The sequence below is a fragment of the Petaurus breviceps genome, unplaced genomic scaffold, assembly GCF_028583685.1.
Source record: "Petaurus breviceps papuanus isolate PSGF00001 unplaced genomic scaffold, PetGlider_PUasm1.0 77, whole genome shotgun sequence".
NCBI lineage: Eukaryota > Metazoa > Chordata > Mammalia > Diprotodontia > Petauridae > Petaurus > Petaurus breviceps.
In genome coordinates, this window is record NW_027186492.1 from 14334395 (window position 1) to 14358128 (window position 23734).

At 37.7% G+C, this 23734-nt stretch overlaps 1 long non-coding RNA gene across 3 annotated transcripts in view; it reads left to right on the forward strand.

The window, feature by feature from the left end:
* LOC138175530 (uncharacterized) overlaps window positions 1-23734 on the forward strand; it is a 160633-nt gene that overhangs the window by 108722 nt on the left and 28177 nt on the right. For all 3 annotated transcript variants that reach the window (XR_011172023.1, XR_011172021.1, XR_011172022.1), the window contains exon 3: window positions 3451-3527. This is a non-coding gene — a long non-coding RNA (uncharacterized lncRNA). The remainder of the gene's footprint in view (window positions 1-3450; window positions 3528-23734) is intronic.

Sequence of the window (23734 nt, forward strand, 5' to 3'; positions counted from 1 at the left end):
TTTTTCTAGTCTATTTTTATTTCTTTTTTACTTTGAACTTTATATTAATGTTGGGCTCTACTTTCCTGGAGTTGGAGAGTCACTGTCCCAAGATTCAGTTTTTTTTTTTTTTCATGTTGCCATTTTCAGAGCTAATTCTGGGGGTCTGCAAGTTTTTGGTGCTTCTGAGGTTATGTGATCAAGAGATAGGTGTGCTCATTGCTTTCTTGGTCTTTTCTCTGGTCTTACCCAGGCAGTGTGCCTACTCCCTTGTAGCTGCAATTATTAATTCTCTTCTTCATCCTGGAACTGTAATCAGGGCTTTACTCCCTTGTGACTCCCTTGTGGGACCTAGAACAGCATATGGGCAATGGAGTTGTCAAACAGTGCCAGGTCTTGTGCCCAGCTCCAGCAAATGTCTCCTATAATCTCTCTCTCTCTTTTTAATCATTTTTTCCAGCCTTCTTACCATCTCTGGGCTGAGAGCTTCCCAAAGCTGCAGCTACCACCATTGCTGTTCCTACCAGGTGATCCTGGCTGGCTCTCATTCCACTGACACAGACCTCTCTTGATGACCTCCTAAATTATCTTGGCTTAGAAAAATATCTCACCCTTATCTTTTGTTGGCTGAGCTGCTCTAGAATTCGATTCAATGAGTTATTTTAAAGTTATTGAGAGGGGAATGAGTTTAGCTGATTTGGTGCCTCTACCTACCTCTCGATTTAATCTTTCACATGTCATAACTTACAAGCTCCATGAAGGCAAGGATTGTATCTTTATCTTCATAGTGTCACTGCCTAATCAATAAGCTTGCATTAAGGGTCTGCTTTATGTCACTTATTGTGCTAGGTGTTAGTGATCCTAACATAAAAGTGAGACTGTCCTTGTCCTCAAGGAGATTACATTTTATTATAACCAGAAATGTGTTCACAGATAAGTAAGTACAGGCTATATAGAAAATAAACATACAGTGATTAGGAGTGGGTCTAACAAGTGGAGGAATCCATAATGACCTCCTCGAGGAGTAGGCAGTTGAATTAAGGTTTGAAAATAAGAGTTCAAAAGGTAGAGGTCAGAAAGTAGAGAATTCCAGGCAAGGGGGAGCCTGTGTGAAAGAAAACACAGAGAAAGAAGATGGACCATCATGTATGGGAAACAGCAATTATTCCTGGAGAGGTTAGTGCATGAGGAGAAATAATGTGTAGTTGACCTGGAAAGATAGTCTAGAAGAAAAATTGTAAAGGGCTTTAACTGCCAGAGGACTTTATATTTGATCCTAAGGACAGTGGATAGCACTAAAACTTTTTGAGGCAAGGAATAATGTGGTTAGAGAAATATTAATTTAGCAGCTATATAGAAGATGCATTAGAAAAGGGAAGAGATGAATACAAAGAAACCAATTAGGAAGCTATTGCAGTAATCTTGGCAAGTGGTGGGTGAGGGCTGGTCTAGGATGGTTGTGGTATGAATAGAAAGAAGGAATGGATACCATAGAAGTTGCAGCAGAATCAACCAGACTTGGCAACTTGTTGTATATGGGGAAATGAATGAAAACGAAGAGCTGAGACTGATTTCCAAATTGGATACCTGGGTAACAGAAAGAATAATTAAGCACTTGATGGAATGGGGTAGGGCTAGGCTTAGATAACAAGAAATAAATAAAAGATAACAAGTTCTGCTTTGTACATCTGTAAAACCAAGGCCTTAGATTAGATGAACTCTAAGAACCCTTCCAGTTCTGTGATCTAAATCTATGATCCTGAGATCCCATTGTCCCTCAGAATATATGTTCATGAATCATAAAATGCTAGAGCTACAAGGGATGCCTGATATTATTTATTCCAACTTTAGGATTTTATAGTTGAAGAAACTGAGGTCCAATTAGGTGAAATAATTTGTAAGGTCACATAGTAAGTTACTGAAAGAACTGGATTTGATCCCATATGTCCTGAACCCCAGCCAATTGTTCTTTGCACCAAATCATGCTGGAGTTTTCCACTTACTTATTATATCCATAACGCCTCTAGACATCTTATTTTTTAAAAAGATATAAAGGTAGGAGAAGGAAAGAATACAAATAAGTGTCTTGTTTGAGAAGTCTTACAGATTTTACACTGTTTTAAAATTTTTCTTTTTTTTGCAAGCATTGTGGTCCTTGGGTTTTTTTCCCCCACTTTTTTAAATGGAGAAAAATTGTCAGAATTTTTCAAATTCAATAAGATCTATGAGTTTGACTATCAACTATATGACCTAATATTTTTAAGGTAATATTTAGGTCCCTTAATAATTTATCACAAGTGAATTATCCTTTCAGATTCATGTCATGTTGCACACCCCCACTACCCTCTTTTTTGGTACTATTTTTTGTTATCATTTTGATACTTAAAATTATAAGTTTACTGCTTTGAGATTTGGAAGACTCAATAAGTTTTATAGGCAACTGAAATAGAAATGATTACAGATAATGCATTAAATGGTTTATGGATTTTTAATAAAATGTCTGTACTTTACTTCCTAAATTAGAAGTCAGCATTCACCATCATGCATTACTGGCCACTGATATAATATTATGCCTCATATGCTATTCCAATATTGTCTATGTAGTTTACTGTTGCTCAACATTCCCTATTCTCCCTTGGATAGAGTCCTTCCTCTAGCCAGATCTGTTTATATAGATAACACACCCCCCCAAAAAAAATTACCTGGGCATTTGTGGGTGTCCCTGCATTCTCTAGAGGTGGCCCTGCCCAGCAATTATCTTGTTTTGTTTGAGGGAGAGTGATTTGTTTTTTACATTAGAAGTACAAATAAAAAAACTAAGATATAATAGAAGTGGGTGGGAAGGGGTACTTGAGGAGCCAGAGGCATGTTCATCCTTAATTAGTGGGCTCTGATGAATAAACTGATCAGGCCATGGGTGCGATTAGGACCTGGGTCAGTCTCCAAGATACCAGACTCACTGGGGAAGAAAGCTCAGGTAATTTCTGAGCTGACCCATCCCCTCTATATTGCTAGGCACATGGGGTTTCTTTCATGAAGCACCTGTTTGCATTTTTGTGTGAATGTGCAACCAATGATTACTACACAGTTGGAAATAGCATCAGATTGGCTCTTTTACCAGGCATGCTGAATGTAAGAACTCAGGTTTCTTAGTCGTTTGCTCCTCTTTTTGTGTGGAAGACAACATTATTGAAAACAAATACATTTTCCAGTTCATTATCCCACAGTTTGGAGTCCAATTCTCTTAAAAATAATTACAATGGCTGAATTATTTCTCTGAGAAAAATAGATATCTACATACTCCTCCAAATTCAAACTTCTGGGAAAACTTTTGCAACATTAGGACAGGATATTGTGGCTTGAATGCTTCTAGAACATTTCTGTTACTGCCATTAATCTTCCAATTCATCTAGCGATTAAAAAAAACTACTCAGAAATATTCTTTAAAACCAAATTCCTTATGACTTTTAGGTTAAAAATTTTGCCTGATTTCCGGACCATGCTGACACTTGGAAGACCATGATGTTCTAAAGTCTTATTGGGAATAGGTAAGTGAAAACATATTCCTGAAATGGCCAATGTGGTCAGCACATTAGTGTATACCAAGGCAGGATTTTTTTTAATATTCATTTTTTTAAATTTTGATTTTGAGTTCCAAAATTCTCTCCCTCCATCTCTCCCCTACACCTTTCCCAAGATGCCAAGCAATGTGATCTAGGTTATACATATGTAATCGTATAAAACATATTTCCACATTAATCATGTTGTGAAAGAAGAAACAGAAAAAAAAAATGATAAAAAAGAAAGTGAAAATAATATGCTTTGATCTGCATTCAGGCTCCATTAGTTCTTTCTCTGGATCATGAGTCTTTTGGAATACTCTTGCTGAGAAGATCATAGTTGATCATCACAGAATATTGATGTTACTGTGTATAATGTTCTTCTGGTTCTGCTTACTTCACTCAGTATCAGTTCATGTAAGACTTTCCAGGTTTTTCTGAGATCTATTGGCTCATCATTTCTTATAGCACAATTGTATTCCATTATATTCATATACAACAACTGGTTCAGCCATTCCCCAATTAATGGGCATCCCCTCACTTTCCAAATCTTGGCCATCACAAGAATTGCTACCATAAATATTTTTATACATGTGGGTCCTTTCCCCTTTTTATGATCTCTTTGGGATACAGATCTGGTAGTGGTATTGCTGGATTAAAGGTTATACACAGTTTGGTTGCCTTTTGGGCATAGTTCCAGATTGCTCTCCAGAATGGTTGGATCAGTTCACAACTCCACCAACAATGCATTAGTATTCCAATTTTCCCACATCTTCTCCAACATTTATCATTTTCCTTTTCTGTCATATTAGCCAATCTGATACATGTGAGGTAATATCTCAGAGTTGTTTTAGTTTTCATTTTTCTAGTCAATAGTGATTTAGAGCATGTTTTTAATGACTATAGATAACTTTGATTTCTTCATCTGAAAACTGCAAGACAGGATCTTAAGGAAAAACTTGAAGAAGATACAATATATGGTACCTCTTTATGTTTCCTTTTGAATTCCAACAGTTCAAGTGGATATAATGAAAATAAAAGAATCTAAAGTTAACACAACTTGCATACATTCACATATCAAACCAGCAAGTCTTTGGAATCCTTATCTGTCACTATCTTGCAACACTAGTATTGCAAATATCATTGCAAATATTGCTAATATCATATCATTGTATTAATGCAAAGTACAACTCTTTCCTATTAATCAATCAATAAGTATTTTTTAACCATCTGTAATATCCCAGGGCATATATTAGGCATGGACTCCAAAGATTAAATAAAATAAACTGTTTTTGCTTTCAGCAATTTCTTTGGAGGGAGGGAGAACAGATGATGTCAAGTCCTGAAATAAATGAAGGCCATGGGTTGAGGAATAAAGTTTCCTTAATTGAAGTAGTAGGGTAGTGGGGCAGCTAGGTTGTGCAGTGAATAGAGCACTGGCCCTGGAGTCAGGAGGACCTGAGTTCAAATCTGGCCTCAGACACTTGACACACTGACTAGCTGTGTGACTTTGGGTGAGTCACTTAACCCCAATTGCCCTCCACAAAGAAGTAGTAGGGTAGCAAACCTGCCACTCTGGAAGATATCCCACGAGTGCAGAGCAAAACAGATTTTCCAACTTCAAGAACCAAGCAAAAACTTCCTATACCTTTAGGAGGAGGAAGCAGTATGAGGTAGCAAGGCCTTCATGAGACCTCAGTGGCCCTTGGCAACCAGGGTTAGGAAAACCATGTCATTCTGACTGTTGTGTCCTTCATGCAATGAATCCCAATGGAAGGGGACCAGGAAATTAGAAGATGAGATAAAGCTTAAGCTAGATTCCTTTACAAAGAAAAGTCTCTGGGTGGGGGAGATTTAGGCTGTGGCTTAACTCAACTTAATCAAGAGTAAATATCTTAAGAATAGGAATGTAAGAATGTTACTGAAATTTATTAAGGGAGTGGCAATTTAAGGCAATTAATTAAGGCAAAAAATAAAAATACATTTAGTATTAACAATTTTCGATCAATGACAACATGTACATTTTAGACTATAAAGAAAACCTATATAAAATAAATACATAAGTCCAAGATAATTCCTTGAGGAAGAGAGAAGGTATCAGAAGTGGGAGAGATGATGAAGTACTCCATGAAGAGTTGGACTTTGAAGGAAATGACAATCTAAGAGGCAGAGGTGAGAAGAGGAGAGAGGGCATCCCTGGCACGGAGAGTAACTTGTGCAAAGGCACAGCTATGGGAGAGGGAATATTGTGTTTGAGGAAGAGTGAGAAGGCCAATTAGACTGGATTAAAAATGCATGAAGGGAAACAGAACAAAACAATTCTAGAAAGACAGGGGAGTCAGTTTGAAAAGACTTAAATGCGAAACTCAGGCTTTTGAATTTGACCTTTGAGGTAATGGAGAATTAATTGTACTTTATTGAGGTATAGAATGAGATGGTCAGACTTGTGTTTTAGTAAAATCACTTTTTCTGCTTTGTGGAGGATGGATTTGTTGAGGTTTAGTGGCTTAGGGGTGCTCAAGACCCCAAAATACCAACATGTCGGGTCCTTGAATCCAACTTATCTTCTCTCAGGCAAAGAAAAGCAAAGTCTATTAAAGATTCGTCATAATGAGTAGACTCTTAAAAAGCCTAAGTATCTGTGAGCTTGTATTGATAAGCTGGGCTAGAATGATCTGATACAGACTGATTCTGTATTAGATTGAGTTTTAGCTCCTTCATGGAGGCAAGATGGATCTTACATACAGAAAGGCTGTCTTCTCTCCCCTGCCACAGTGTTCTCTCAAATAGAGTTCTCATGATATTCCAGGGTTCTTCTCTGAAAAAAAACTATTAGAGGGTTTATTTTTTACACTTATCATGAAGTCCCTATTGTTTTGCTTGTCTTGGTTCTCAAATGGCTAGTTACAGTTTTGCTTGAATATGTCTATATGAGGCAATTCAGTTTTCTCTCCATAGTCAGAAAATCAAGAAATCCAACCTATCCTGCTCAGGAATAGAAATAGTATGACAGTGAGTTCCAGAGCAGAACTGAGGATGGAAGCGCACATTTCTTTTGTCTTTCTTCCTCTATATAATAGACACAATAAACATTTTTTTTATTTTGTTATGTTCAGTTTTGTGTGTGTGTGTGTTTGATATTTTGGTGTGGACATGACATAAGTGCCAGTAAATATAGAAATTATTGGGCATAGAGTGATGTTCAGCAAACTTTGAGAAATCTGTGTGCATGGGGCCACAAGAGAGGCACAGATAATCTCAATAGTCATTAATATTCCACTGTGGGCATGATTTTTGGCAGCTGCTTTGCTCTCCTTGTTGTTTTCCTTAGGATAACATTCATATTAATTTCTATCCCTGTATTCATATACCATATAGGTGGCAATAGTGGTCTGGAGGGGAGAAAAAATTTTAAAAAGTGATAGACTCAGGAATGTACAGGAAAGCAGGAGTCAGTTAGTCACTAATTAAAAATTAATATATATTTCATAGAAAGAGTAATGTGCATATGCCATAATGTATAGTGAAAAGAGGACTGGACCTGGAGTCAAGTACAACCTTTACTTAGATCCTGCCTTCTGACAATGAGCTCTGTGTCACTTAGGTGCTCTGAGTCTCCGTTTCTACATATGAAAAGGAGATATTAAACCGGTCCTATCTATCTCATAGAGTTGTTGTAAAAATCAAGTGAGAGAATGGAAAAAAAAGGAAATAAGCATTTGTTAAGGAACTAAAATATGCCAGGTACTATGCCAAATGCTATACAAATATCTCACTTGAGTCTCACAATAACCTGGGGCTAGTTGCTTTCATTATCCCCATTTTACAGCTGAGGAAAAGGAAGCAAGTAGAAGTTAAGTAACTTGCCCTATCATTCAGCTGTCTGAAACTGACTTTACTGTGCCACTTAACTACAACAATAATACTGTGTACAAAACACTGTAAACCTTCAAACATTATGTATATGTCAAATTTCTTCTTTTTTCTTTTCTTCTTCTTCCTCCTCTTCCTCCTTTTCCTCTCTCTCCTCCTCCTCCTCGTTCTTCTTCTTCCCCTTCTCCTCCTTCTGCATTGCCATGGAGATAATGGGGGCATGTTTGGGTGACTTGCAAGCATAAATATTGCATTTATATGTGCACCTACTGTTTAATGCAACTAGTTAGACTTAAAGTACTAATGAGATCATGTTCATTGTTTTGATCTTCATAAAGGCCAGTTTGTTGGTGTTATTCCATGGCTTCAGATTGCTTCCTTAACCCAGGCCAGCTGTCTGAGAAATGTTTGCTGATGGCCTCAAGGGGAATCCTGGGAATGTGGGCCGATCAGCTCAAGTTCATCATTAGAAATTCTATTGAAAGGCAGCATAACGTAGAGAAAAAAGCAATGGACAATTCTTGCATTTCAGTCTTGAAACTATTATTAATTTAATATGTATATCACTATGGGTTACCCAAAAGTGATCACAGGTTGGAAGAAATTTGAGCATTGTAATCATCTCCAAACCATAGTTCATAAGTCCAGATAAATGTGTTTCCTTTTATTAATTAGTTAGAGGAAACACTTAATTCAAAGCAAAGGTATTTAATGAAAAATCACATAGAAATAAAAGTAACAATAACACATTCTCCCCTCATACTCTTATAAATATATCCCCAGTGGGAAGAATGCCTATACATAGAGATAATGCATGGGATTTATACATATGGGAAAAATATGTAGCCAGGGCATCCAAATGAATGGACACACATGCAATGAGCATGTATGTCGAGGGCACATGTATGGATGGGGCAAATCAAGTCTGATACATCAGAGTTGCTAATGTATCATGAGGTTGTAATCACACTGCTCCCTGCCCCTTGGATATTTGTCTCCACTGTACCCTGCCAGGCATACTATCTTCATGCAGAGCACCTAATAATTTGTCTACCACTCACTAAAAGATTCTGTATTTACCAAGCATTTCCCCTATAGGGGAAGACCACAACTCTCTCATTGCTATCTCTTTCAGCCACTTCCACTATTTAATGAGGAAGTCTTATTCTCTCTCTCCTGAAAAGGTGAAGTGTGTGTGCGTGTGTGTGTGTGTGTGTTGACTCTTTTAACCTGTTGGGTCTCAGTTCTAGTGTTCATTTGAAATGCTATTTTCAGGTGAGAGGGCTACAGCTTTTTCACTCAGAGACTATAAACCACTTCCATTCAGCTAGCCTACACTTGAAGTTTGCATAAGTAGAAATCAGATCATGGTCTTCTGATGGTTTTCGAAGCATCACTATGGTACTACTAACCTAAACTATAAGATTTTAGAATGTCAAATGGGAGGGATCTACATTTGTAATGATATCCATCAAAGTTGAATTCAAATTTGAAAGCATTAAGAGAAAAACAAATAAATTCCACTTCTGTTTGCTTATCATCAACATGACCTTAGGCATTGGATCTCAGTTTCCTCATCTGTAAAATAAGGAGTTGAAACTAGACAGTTTCTGAGGTGTCTTTCAACATTATAAATGTTTATAAAATTAAATTGACTGTAGATAAGTGTGTATATTTCTATTGCTTCTCCTGGAAAAGAGGGAATAGTCTATTGTCTTACAGGTCTTCTCAAAATACCTTCCTTGGCCAACATGCCCTAATAAATGTTGCCTCCTCCTGATAGAACAGAAACTCCAAGAGGGTGAGGACTATTTCAATTTTATAGTTGTATCTTCAGGGACCAGTACAGACCCAAAATAAGTAAGTAAGTAATAATTGCTTGTTGACTGATAGTATTGAACTTCATACTAATTAAAAATGGAAAAAGTTAAACTCTCTCCCTGCCAGCTTTAAGAATTAAAATATAGAATCACACTATCCATGACCTTCTATATATATGAAGCCATTTTAAACTTTCAAAATATGCACATTTCCCCCCCCCTCACACACACACACACACACACACACACACACACACACACACACTTTGAAGAAGTACATTTTCAAGTTAGATTTTTAGGAGCTAAGTTTCATCCAGAGCCAAAGGTTTTATGGCCAATTTATAAAGCCCTCTGAAAAACAAATGAAGAAGTGTTTCTCTCCATCTGCTTTAAGTGCCGCACCTGAAGTCTGGCTCTGAGTCTGGTTCCTGCCAACATTTACATGCTGATTAATCCTATAAAATTTGATAGAGTCATTTCCACTACAGCACCTGGAATAATTGCATAGTTGCTGGCAAAGAGAGAGCTGAAGGTGCTGTTAAATCTGCCAATCACCATGTAGTTAATAGTTCTCCCGAAATTGCACTAAATACAGGAGCCCTGACCTTTTTGTTTATTCAAGACCCATTTTCTTTGTATTCTTCTTCCTTAGATTTGATTGTTTGTTGCTACATTTAACAACAACAAAAAAAGAAGCAAGCCACCCACACCAGAATCCAGTCTCTCATCCATTAAAATCAGGCATTAATAATAACAAAGAGGGAAGCAACAGAGAAGCCCTTAAAGGAGGGGTTAGTGGGGAGCACATTAAGCAAATGCTCTGTGGGGCTCTTTATCAACATTTTTTGTCTGCCTATTTTGCTATACTCAATTATAGCCTACCCTCAACGAACCCCCAATAACCTCAACGAACCCTCTATACCAAAAGAATCCATGATGGTCAATTGTATTATATCATATTGTATTATATGTATGGTCTTTATAGAAACTTTTCTGAGGGCACCAGAGTGGTACAAAGAATGTGGGGTCAGAAGACCCAAGTTGAAATACTGCCATTGATATTTATGACCTTTTGATCTTGGACATGATCTTTTGGGTCTCAGGTTCCTCAATGAAAAATTAAGGAGCTGCACTTGATATTTTCTAACATCCCTTTAAACTCAAAATCTACCATTTTATGATCCTATAATCAGTAGTTTATTATATATGTAGGTATGTATCTGTCTATGTGTATACATAAGCATATGCATACATATATGTGTATATATATATATATACATATTATGCACACACACACTTAAAGATTATGCTATTATCCAGACCAAGATGTTGAGTTGGCATATCAATCTTGTACAGACACTGCAAATAAAGAATGAGCTGGGTACAAAATTGAAAGGGGGGTGGCAAGGAAGCTGGATTGCCTTTGGGAAACCGTGTGGTTCTTTCACTGACTCTAAACTTATTCCTGAAGCCAAGGCGTATATTTAACACTAATAATTTTCCAGTGATGTTGTTTGGTTGAAAGCCATGGAAAACTGATGTTATGAATCAAGTAAAAGTCATTAAAGAGATGCACATTATAGACACAAACAGGTTGAAACGTAATCTAAATCAGGAAATATAGTTATCTGTTCCACATTGTGCCTTTCCCCATCATGGTTTTGAAACATCTAGGGTTGGCATAAGAAATTAAACGGGAATTTTTAGGAGTTTTGTGGAAGCCTCAGCTGGCATACAATGGCCAGGAGATGACATAGAAAAAATTTAGAAACTCAGAAATGCATAAAATACATGGATAATATTATGTAATAGCAACATATTTTATCTTTTAATGTAATAATAATTCAGACTTTCTTCTCTGGTATGAAGGGAGGGCCAAAACATTTTATATGGATTTTCCAGCTCATGAGGGTGCCACTCTCCAATCCCCTCAATGTGGAAGGGATAACTGTATATGAAAGGGTTATGAAGGACGTCATCTGAGCAGTGTGTGACAAAAAAATTTGAGATGGTCGCACAGCAAGAGAGAAGAATAGCTGGTAGAAAACCTGGGTACTCTATTGGCATCTATTCATGTCACTAGAACAAGAGGAAGGCCCATATTATATACTAAATTGGCACTTTGTTCCACATGTACAGAAAAACTTGAAAATTAGTCACACAGTATGTCCAAGATGGATGGGTTTTATCGGTATTATTGTAGGGAGTGCCCACACTGATGACATCACGCAACAGTTGGAGGATTTCAGTTTAAGTCCCATTCCAGAGGTTTAGCAGATTAGGAAGCAGTACAGAAGAAGAGGCCCAGGCTTTGGAGGCAGACTATCTGGGTTGGAATCCTACCTTTAATACTACTTATGAGACCTTAGACAGCCAATCAAAAAGCATCAGCTAGGTGCTAGAAATACAAAACCAAAAATGAAACAGCCCCTCGCTTCAGGGAGATTACATCCTATTAGGGAGCAAGTAAATTAATCTTCTAGTGGGCAGAAGAACTCTCAGGTTCCTTCCAGCTCTCAGTCTATGTATGATGCAAAATAACTAAAGAACTGAGAGGCAGATATTATGATTTTCTATATTATTGAGATTAAGATGAGGAATGGAGTAGATAGAAGATAGTGATATTTTTCTACTTCAGAGGTTCATAATCTTTTTGTGTGTTTCATGGCCCCCTTTCACAACCTAATAAAGCCTCTGGAAACCTTTTCAGAATGATGTTATATGCACAAAATGCAATACATAGTATTAGAGAAGAAAGCAATGATATTGAAATAGAGAGGGATGGAAAAATATTTATTAAATATCTACTATAAGGCACTGTGCTAAGTGCTTCATTGATATTGTCTCATTTGAATCTCATAATAACCCTATGAAATAGGTGCTATTATTATCCCCATTTTACAATTGAGAAAACTGAGGAAGAAATTAAGTGACTTGTCCAGGGCATGCAGCTAGTAAGTGTCTGAGGTCAAATTTGAACTCAAGTCTTCCTGATTTTAGACCCAGCGTTCTATCAACAGTGTCAAATAGCTGTCCCTAAGTAAAAACAGTTATCATTTATTTTAAAAGTTTATGTACCCCAGGTTCAGAACTTGTTTTAATTTAATGTCCAAATTAGAAACAACCTCATAAAAAGGCAGAGTTCCCCAGCTGCCTAGCATCTCCATATAATTTACTCAGGAGTCCCATTTGCTAAATTTGTAAAGTAGGTGTTGTATATGAGCTGCAAAAAATTCATTTAAACTCAGACAGAATGTATTTCACTGCTCGTCTAATTCATCCTAGGAGCTGAACATTTGTTTGTCAATTTGGCAAACACGATGATTGGGTAATTTGTATAGTTGAGAGTGAGTGAAAGTGAGCATTTTATGACGTGCTTTTGACCTTTCAAATTATAATTCTTGAGAATTTTTACAAATTATCTATCTATCTATCTATCTATCTATCTATCTATCTATCTATCTATCTATCTATCTATCTATCTATCATCTATCTATCTATCTTCTGTTTCTGTCTCTCTTTGTCTCTTTGTGTCTGTCTTATTTCTCTGTCTCTCTGTCTCGCTCTGTCTCTCTTGGCATCTATCTCTTTCTCTTACCCTCTCTCACGACTGTGATTTCATTAGTATAGGGAGGTCTAGATGAGTAATTCCCTTTATCAATGTAGATCACCACTGTCTCTGTAATTCATAGTCTTATGAAGTTACCTAGGGAGCACTAAGAGGTCAAGTGACTTACCCAGGGTTATGTAGCCAGTGTCAGAGATGGGCTTTAAATTCTGGTCTTCGTGATTCCAAGTCCAGTTCTCTAGCCATTACACCACACTTCCTCACCAATGTCTTTTGATCTAAAACAAGCTTATAACACTTAAAGATTAAAGGTATTTCTGGGGTCTCTGAGAGTTGATTTTTTATTACTTAATAGTCAAAGCCCAGAATAATCAGTAGCATACTCTTGGGAATGTCTGTTCAGAGAAGGGAAAGCGTTTTGTCCTTGTGCTATCTAATTTTAGGACTTATGTTTCCCTACTCATATTACATCTGCCATAACGCTTCTCATAATGAAGTCTGTGGAGGGCCACACACACAAAAAAAAAACCAGTAGAACCATTTTCTAGCTAGTCTAGTCATCAAAAGTAGGTATTAAGGAGATACTACATTTGTTGGCATAGACATATATCCTTTGCAGAAGCTGTCACCCAGAACTGGATTGCTTTCCCTTCTCACCTCTCCCTTTTAGAATTCCTAGCTTCTTTCTAAGCCCTCCTCAAATGTTAACTCCCACATGAGGACCTTGATAATCATCCAGCCAAACCTCCTCCAACCCCAAATTTCCTTGTACATACTTCCCCTATACTTTGCTTTTACTTATTTGTGTCCATTTTGTGCTCCTCATAGAATGTAAACTCCTTGAGTGTAGAGACCATTTGTTTTTGTTTTTTGTCTTTGTATCCTAACCCAAGAGGAAATAGGGCTTGATGTATAGAGTTGGCCTCTAAGTCAGGAAAATATGCATTAAAGTCCTATCTCTGGCACATACTAAGTATGTGACTAAGTTTCTTAATCTCTCAGAGTTTCAAATAACTCTTTGAGATTATAAATTGCTTAACAATACTGATTTGTATTGACAGAGAGGGTTTTTTCACCAAGAGTTTCTTAAATCAATGAAAACATAGATCAGAACCAAAGGAGAAATAGTCCCCAGTCCTTGGCTCATAGTAGGTATCTATATGCTTAATCGATGTTTGTTGATATTCAATTGAGTGATTAACTCTACCAGAGATTTTTCATCTAGTTCCTCCAAGTATGAAATAGGTTTCCTTCATCCAAAATTTCTTGCTTACTTTTCTATAAGATTAGGTTCAATCATTCAGTCATGTCCGACTCTTTGTGACTCCGTGAATCATAGCACTTCAGGTCTTTCTATCCGCCACTATCTCTCAAAGTCTGTTCAAATTCATCATCATTGTTTTCATGATACCATCTCTTCCTCTGCTATCCTCCTTTCTTTTTGCCTTCAGTCTTTTCCAACATCAGAGTCTTTTCAGATAAGTCTCATCTTTTCATTATGTGGCCAAAGTATTGTTTCTACTTCAATATTTGACCTTCCAGTGAATAGTCTGCATTAGTTCTCTAATAAGGCAAGATAGATAGATCTGACATAGTAAGATAAATTTCCTGTGTTCTGGATTAAGAATAGAACTATGTTCCCTGGAAGATGTCCATCCTCACTGCACCTTTGTTTTGCTAAGGGTAATATGGAAGAAGGGATCAAAAAGATACATGTAGTTTACTGATATCTCAATACTGTCCAAAGGAATATAAGATTCTAACTTGTATAACTGCTAGCTGAGTGATCTTACATGAGTCCCTTAACTTCTGGGTGCCTCTGGCACTTCTCCAAGATGAGATAGGTTATCAATCTATATCAGTGGAAGGTCTGTCCGTGATAGGAGGACTAATGAAATCACAGGTATAGACAAAAGGAAAACAGAAAAATCATTGAGTAAAGGTAATGGATAGCTCCTCTTTATGTGTTACTTTATGGTTCACAGTGTTACCCTCATAACAGCTCTGGGAGGTAGGGAATCATCTCCATTTTACAGATGATGAATAACTTCAGAATGGATTTTTAAAATTGTTTGATCTATCTTTTCTCTGTAGATGTTTTGGGAAAACATTTCCAAAAGTCTGTATGTTTCCTACTTAACTTTAAAATTTGTGGGAAATGGGAAAAAAGAATCTTTAAAAAATGCTAACAAGATCTCCTAGTTTTTTGAGTTCCTTCCCATCAAGTCTCCCTATTCTTAAGTGACTTTCTGGGTGTATATTGGTACCACTGAGAGCTATAGGAGTCCCCTTATCTCAAGGGCATTAAAATGCTAAGTTGCTGTTTCATTGTGGTGAATCATATCCTGAAAGAGGCCTGAAAGAGTTAATTAAGGGCTTCCTATCTTATTGCTTTCTTATTTATTAAGTACCGACTTGGCATGACACTAAACTAAACACTGTACATGCTGACATTTCCTAAAGGGCTCTAAAATAGACAGCCGGGATGCACCACCCCCGACTCCCCTGGCCATTTTTTGTCTCCCTGGGTCATGTTGCTTCCTCTGTAGGCTCCAGCCAAGACACATGGGCTTCCTGTTCAGTTTCACTCCACTCGTAGCCAGGAAAATGGACATGACTATTTCAGTGAGAATGTGTGTGGGTAGATGGAGAGGGGGAGAGAGATAAAGAAAGAAAGGAAAAAAGAAAGAAAAGACAACTCTCCAAGGGCAGGGAAGTCCTCTTTGAAATTCTTGACTTGGTAATTAGCATTCAGATTTTGGGAATAGTGCTTCTGTCTTTGTGGAAGTCAGGAGAAAGAGAGATATGTAAAGTTCAAGGGAAGATGAAGAAAGGCATGGGGGGATTCTACATGGGACTTGCATAGTATCCGAGTGTAAGGTAAGGAAACTTTAGAATCTATTGTTGGAAGAGATCCTAAGATCTTTGAGTCATAGGACTGCAGAACTATAGAACTGGAAGGTGACATAGTGGTCATGTAGTCCAACCTCTTAATTTTACAGATGAGGAAACTGAGACCCAAAGAAGTAAGATGACTTTTCCAAAGTCATACAAGGCAGAACTTAGGTTCACACCCAAATCTTACTCCAAACCCAATGTACTTTCCACTGAAGATGAGGAAACTAAGGCCCAAAGTAGTTCTATGGCTTTCCTAAAGTCACACAGGAAGTAAATAGCAAAGATTGAATTCAGACTAAGTTTTCTCTAACTCCAATGTTCTTTCCCAGTATGCCCTGGTGTTCCTAGGGTACCAGGTGATACTGAAGAAAAATTAATATCAACATTTTTTATTCACTTTGTGTATATTTGCTTTTTGACCTAATTACTAAAGTTAAGGATGGAATTCAAAAAATTGTATTGTTTCAAGTACACCCTAGTGTGTGACAGTTTTTCCTCAGCATTTGGTACAGATCAAAAGGGCCTCCTTACCCTTCTTAATTACTATTTTGGTGATATTCAATAAAGTCCGATTTCTCTAGGACTCAAACAAATTGAGTTCTCAAATAACCATAGTATTATGAGAAAGAAATGATATCTATATAAGATAATGTGGTGGGGAGTGGGAGAGAAATAGGAACCACAATCATTTCATGACATCTTGATAGATTGCTCTCCCCAACCATTTGGTGACCTAATAGTAGAAAGTCCCCAACCACCACTGAAGGGGAAATAAAATGTGATAAATTGTGCAAGGACGTGGTAAAGGAGATAGTCTCATCCAGTTGTGTAACAAGTTTTTGTTGTCCTAAGATAAAAGATACCTTCAATTTTGTCTAAATGGACTGCTTTAATAATTATACGAATATCTGGTCACCTCCCCTTCTCTCTTGTTCTTGAACAGAGTGTTTAATGACAAACCCTTCCAGCCATATGGCAAACATTTCCTCAGAAACTCCCCTTTTTCCCTTGACTACCATTTTCTCTAATTCTCAATTTCCTGTGAAACACTTTACTTGTCTACCCTATGTTGCCACAAAAATGTTGTTGATTGGCCATATACTCTAATTGAGCCTGAACAATCACACAACCCAGATCTGCATTAGGAAGGTGAAACTACTATCACTGAACAGTCTTTCTTACCATGCTAATATATTTCTTTGCTTTCAGTTTGAGCTTCTATCTTCAGCCCATTTTCATAAGACTCCATTGGTATATCCAAAGAAATTTCATTACTCTTAGTTAAGAGAATTCCTTTATAATCCTATAACTGTGAGTTTGTTGAGGTGTCTTGCTAATTTTTGTCTACCCTTCTTTACTTTGTATAATAAAGTACACATCGTAGGTTCTTAATATGCTTCTGTTGAATGAATGAAAAAGTGGATAGATGGATCACATAAGATTTAGAAATAGAAGGAAATTCAAAGGTTTTCTAATACAAGCTTTTATTTTTATAAGTAGTGGGCATGCCTGAGTGGAGGGTGTGTGTGTGTGTGTGTGTGTGTGTGTGTGTGTACGCGTGCGTGTGTGTGTGTGTGTAAAATTTTAGGAAAATAACTTGGTAGGCTGAATAGAGAATGGATTAGAATGGGGGAGAGATTTGTGACCGACTGAATAACCAGACTATTGTAATAGCCATGAGGAGATGAAGGCCTGTACCATGGTGGTGGCAGTCTGAGGAGCCTTATACTTGGGCAGTCCTTGATAATGAAGCTGACATATGCAGAAAAACCTAAGGGGACCTGGGTAGCTCCAAACAGAAACAGAAGAAAAGCACATGGTCATGCAAAGTTGGGAGTAGAAATTGCTGGAAAAAAATCTACAAAGAAGGTAGGCAGATCTTTCCAGATCAGTCTGAGGCTGGATTTGAACTCAGTTCCCCTTGACTCCAGGACTGGTGCTCTATTCACAACTAGCCACACCCAAAATGAACTAAATTCTTATCAGTCCACTGATAAGCATTTATTAAATGGCTATTATATACCAGGCTCTGTGCTAGGTGCTGAGGTTACAAAGTAAGATAAAAGTCCTGCCCTAACCTCAAGAATCTCACAATTAAGTGGGGGAGACAGCATGAAAAAAAAACTGTGTATAAACAAGCTATATGTATGATAAATAGGAAGTAATCAACAGAGGGAAGGCAATAGAATTAAGAGGGCATGGAAAAGCCTACTTGTAGAAGCAAGGATTTTAGCTGGGATGTGAAGGAAGCCAGGAAGCTGAGATAAGGAGGGAGAGCACTGCAGGCAAGAGGGATAGCCAGTGAAAATGCCCTGAATCAAGGGATGGAGTATCTTGTTTTAGGAACAGAAGGAGGCCAGTGCCACTGAATTGAAGAGTACATGGAAGGAGATGTAAAAAGACTGGAATGGTAGGGAGTATAGGTCATGAAGAGCTTTGAACAGCAAGCAGAGAATTTTGTGTTTGACCCTAAAAGGTAACAGGAAACCACTGGAGTTTGTTGAGCAGGGGGATAACATTGTCAGATCTGTACTTTAGGATCCAGCAAAGAAGGCTGAACAGGAGTAGTCAGATAGCTAGTTGGAGAATCAGGGAAGAGTAGAATTCTGAAAACTAGATAGAAGAGAGTATAAAGGATAAGAGAGTGATCAGTGCTGTCAAAGCCTGCAGAAAGATCAAGAAGAATAAGAACTGAGTAAAGGCCATTGGATTTAGTAATAATCAATTAGGAGGGGTGAAGTGTTTTAATACTGGATGAAGACAGATGATATCACATAATAGATGTCCTGTAAATAGTTGAAAGAATCAGGCACATCTCTGAGCCTATGTATGAGAGAAGGGGAAAGGGAGAAAACATTTATTCAGTGCCATCTAAGTGACAGGCCCTATACTAGGCATTTTTAAAATATTATATTATTTGATCCTCACAACAACCCTGTGAATAAGTGCAATAATCATCCCCAATTTATAGTTGAGGAAACTGAGGCCAATGGAAGTCAAGTGATTGCACAGGGTCACACAAATGTTAAATGTCTGAAGGCAAATTTGAATTCAGATCTTTCTAATCCCAGGGCAGCTAGGTGGGGCAGTAGTGTGTAGTCCCTGGAGTCAAGAGGACCTGAGTTGAAATCTGTCCTCAAACACTAGCTGCATGATCCAGTTTGCCCCGTTTCCTCATCTGTAAAATCACTTGACCCTGTTTGCCCAGTTTCCTCATTTGTAAAATGAGCTGGAGAATGAAATGGAAAACTACTTCAGTATCTTTGCCAAGAAAACCCCAGATGGGGTCACAAAGAGTTGGACACAACCAATTGATTAAACAACAACTTTCTGACCCCAGATCCAGCTCTCTATCCACTATGCCAACAGCAACTTATTTTGAAATTGTGAATTCCAATAGTAGTGAGTCAAGTGGAGTCAAAGCCAGTCATGATGGATTCAGGAGAGTGAATTATCCTTGAAGTAGGGTGGCGATCAAATTTTCTTCCCACTGACCAGGTAATAGCTTTGTGACCTTGAAAGGTTAGGACATTTGGAGTTCCAATCAGTGTGTGTATCTGGGACCTCTGGAGATGGTAGTAGTGTCCCCAAAGCGATAGTAAGTAGCTCACAGCAACATCAGGAGCTGAGACAGGACAAGGACAGCCTTGATACCCTAACAAAAGGCAGGTTAAGGATTCTACAAGGGCAACAGCCCTTGAAAGCTAACAGAGAATTACATCTTCAGGGAATTTCGTGAGGACTCCATGAAGGGACAAAAGAAGATTCCTGATAGAAATTTGAATTTACAACTTGAATGTATGTAATATCTAAGTTTGAGTCCATTGCCCCCAGGGAATACCTCATGTATGAAAGGGGAGAGCATGTTCCAAGTTTAGGGATATTTTCTTATGATTGTTATTGCTATACCTGCTTAGTAATTTCCCTTTCTAAAATCTAATAAGATCTGGTTGATAATTACTGGAGAGAACGTTGAATGGGGACTCACAGGCAACAGTTCTAGAAACCCCAACACCTCAAGGGTGGAAACTGGCCCAGCAGTGCAAATAGGAGTTGAGGAATTTACCCAGAGAGGAGATTACACTTACATGTAACTGGAATTAAGCCAATGCTGTAGAAGTTATTTGGAAATTCCCAGACAGTCATGAAGGTTGGGGATGAAGAACTTAATAGCTTTTTGCTGGCTGCAGTGGTGTTTATAATCACAACCTTTTCTTTATAGCAGTGGTTCTTATATTTCTTTGTCTGGTGGCGTTTCCCCCCCCCCAACTTCTTCATGCTCCCTCTTTCCCTTCCCCAAGGTCTGACAGCTAGTTTATAGCCAAGTCTGGAGTAGAAACCAAGGCTCTTTAATTCAGTGTTCTTTCCACTGACTCACAATACTTCCTAATATTCCATACTGTGAAATATGGCCTCAATTATCTAATTTGTTGATTTGCACACCTACGTCCCCTGTTGTTTGTCTATTGACTGACTGTTAGTACTGCTTAATGCTTGATCAACTCATACTGGTGATATGTTCAATACCCACTGTGTGGTTGTCTCAGGGACAGAAGAGTAGGGGAGAAAGTCTGAAAACTGGAGGGAGGAGGAAGAGGTTTGAAAATTGGAGATGTTCTACATTGAGCTGGAGAGAAGAGAAATCCTGATTAGGAGCAGCTAGTGACAATAATAAAAAGGGAGACAAAGTCCAGGCCTCTGTACCTCATTCTTGATGTTCTATCTCTTGCCTTCATGCCTTTTTACTGTCAGTTCCTTATGCCTGGGATACACTCCCGCCTTACCTCCATTTCACAGAATCCCTCTCTTCCTGAAAGATGCAGCTCAGGTACCATCTTCTGCATCAAGTCTTTCCTGATCTCACCTGCTAATACCCTCCCTCCCAAACTACCTCATAACTGACTCCCTTCTGTGTATATGCATATATGTATATATGTGTATATATACATGGGTATGTATAATCAACATATGTGCCTGTATTTATTAACTTAATACTGATGTCATAGCTATTTTTATATGTACTTGGTGTCTCCTCTATTAGATTGCAAGCATGCCATGAGTAGGGATGTTTTCATTCTTTGTACTTAATTCCCAGCACCTAGCACAGTGCCTTGGCACATAACAGATGCTCGGTGAATAATTATGAACTAAGTGCCCACAAGAGTTTACACTGGCAGGGAGCTCTGGCATCCACAACCTTTTTGTCTATTCTCCTTCAGCCCTCTAAAGGGGATTTCAAAGATCATCTAGTACAGTGCTGTAATTTTCCAGATGAAAATGTCCATTTGTCACACAGGTGGTAGAACTAGTATTTAAACCCATGCCCTCTGACTTCATTCAGTCCAGCTCTCTTTATTGAACAATGATCTCCATCTCTGCCTCTGTCCTACTGGAGCAATGAAGGCTAGTCTTTAGCTAATACTGTATTATAAGTAAGAAAGGAATCAACGAAGAGATCAATGTCCATAGCTATCCTTGACTCTTCCTTCTTGGGTTATCTATCTGTTCCCATGAAATATGGACACCAAAAGTAATAGTAACTGACTTTTTGTGTTCTTGAGGTCCAGACAAGTTTTGGAAACCTTGCAAACTTTTAAAATTTATAAATTATATAAATTTTATATTTATATATAAATTATATAAATTTAATTATGTCAGCACTGTTCCATTCATTACCTGCTGGTTCTGACCTCCAGAATGATACTACTGCTACCAACCATGATGTCCAGCTACTGGAAATGTCCACTGATCCACTTACCAAAATGTGGGAAAAACATCCTCTTTCCCCTAGTTCAGCAGAGACTAGGTTGGAATTTTCCCCAAGAAAGTCTTACTTGAAAACAATCAGAACAAATAAGTACAAAACCATAAGACAGCTCTCTGGCTGTGGGACTAATTATTATATGGGAGCCCAGTATGGGTTCTTTTTTCGTGACTGTAGAACATAACCCATATATTCTTTAGTTGTCTTTGTGAGTAGTTGCTCAGCAGAAAAACATGTATCCCCTTGCAGCCAACTTTCTGGTGATAGATGTTTTTGAGCTTAGTTATTCTGGTCTTCAAGTGACACAAACACTGAATTGGGTTTAAGTCCTCCTTCAGTGTTTACTAGCTCTGTGAGTAGAACTCTTGGAGATTCAGCTTCCTAAACCAAAAAATGGGGTTTTTAATATCTAAATACTTACCTGAAGAAGTTTTTGTAATGTTCAAGGGAGGTAACTAGTGTGTATAAAGTGCTGTGAAATTCTTAAAACATTATGTAAATGTTAGTTACTTTTATTGTTATAGGATTACTAGATAGGTCCTTAGAAATGGAACTATCTCTCTATAATCTGTTTGGCTCAAGTAAGACACATTTGCTAGCTAGGTATTAAGGTTAGGTATATACCTTTAGAAAACATCTGTGTCTTCACCTTTTCTACTAAATTAGCATCCTGGACTAATCTTACTATTGATATATATGGGACCCTATTCTCCAAGCTAAAAACCAAGACTTCTTGTCATTCAGTCATTTCAGTCATATCCAACTCTTCGTGACTCCATTTCACATTTTCTTGGCAAAGATACTAGAGTGGTTTGCCATTTCCTTCTCCAGCTCATTTTATAGATGAGGAAACTGAGACAAACAAGGTAAGTGACTTGCCCAGGGTCACACAGTTAGTAAGTGTCTGAGATTATTTTTGAACTCAGGAAGATGAGTCTTCCTGAATACAGACCCAGACAGCATTGTGACCTTAGCTGCCTTCATTTTGTAGAAGAGGAAATGGAGAAAACAGTGAGGAACAAAGAGGAAAAAATATTCAGACATTGTTTGAACTGAAAGGGACCTTAGAGACCATCTTAAAGATGAGGAAACTGAGGCCCCCAGAGATAAAGTGCTATTGATAAATTAGAGAACATTCTTAGGAAGGTGATCAGGATGGTGAAGACCCTTGTATTAATCCCATATGAGGGTTCTTGGAAGGAACTAGAGTTGTTTAATTTAGAGAAGACAAGCTTACTTGGAGAAGACATGTTAGCTGTCTTCAAGTCCCAGAAGGATTATCATGTGATAGCTGGATTAGGCACTTTCTTGTGTGGGTCCAGAGGGCAGAAATAGAAGGAATAAGTTGAAATTATAGTCAAATTTAAGCATGATATGAGGAAAAATTTCTTAACAATTAGAATGAATCAAAAGAAAAACGAGGGCACTGATGGAAAGGATGGGTTCCTCTCCACTTGAAATCTTTAAACAGATGCTGGATGATCTTGTGTCAGGCACGTTGTAGAGAGAGTCCTTTATCAGAAATAAGTTGGACTAGATGGAATCTGAGGTTCCTTAAAATTCTGAAATTCTGTGTGTCTTGGGAAAAGTCACATAAGTTCTAAATGACCAAGGCAGGTTTCAAACTCTTGTGCTTTAACTCAAAATCTCATTTTCTTTGCATGACAACATAGTACTCAGTTTCCTCACATGTAAAATGAAAATGATAGTGCCTACTCTAACTACCCCACTGAGAGACTGTAAGAATAAAATGAGGTAAAAAATGAGACCACAAATTGTCTTGGACTGTCTACTCTTCTCTCTTTCAGTGGATAGGTGGCACTCAGTGGTGTGCTAGGTTTGGAATTAGGGAGACTTGAGGTGAAATTCTGCCTCAAACACTTATTAGCTACATGACTCTAGGCAAGTTCCTTAGCTATTCTAAGTGTCAGTTTTCCCATCTGTGGATAAATGTGTGTATATTGACACATATATGGAATATACAATAGATGTTATATAGAATGCATATATAATATATGATAATATATTATATGATATTATATAATGTGGGATAATATCGTATGTAATTAATATGTGATAATATTGTGTATAATGTATATATTATATACTATAGTTTATAATATGTATATATGTGATATGTATATGTGTGTGTGTGTGTGTGCGCATCTGAGGAGGATGATAACACTGCCTCACAAGGTTGTGAGGATTAAGTCAGATAACATGTAAAGCACTCTGCCAATCTTAAAGTACTATATAAGTGCTAGCTTTTATT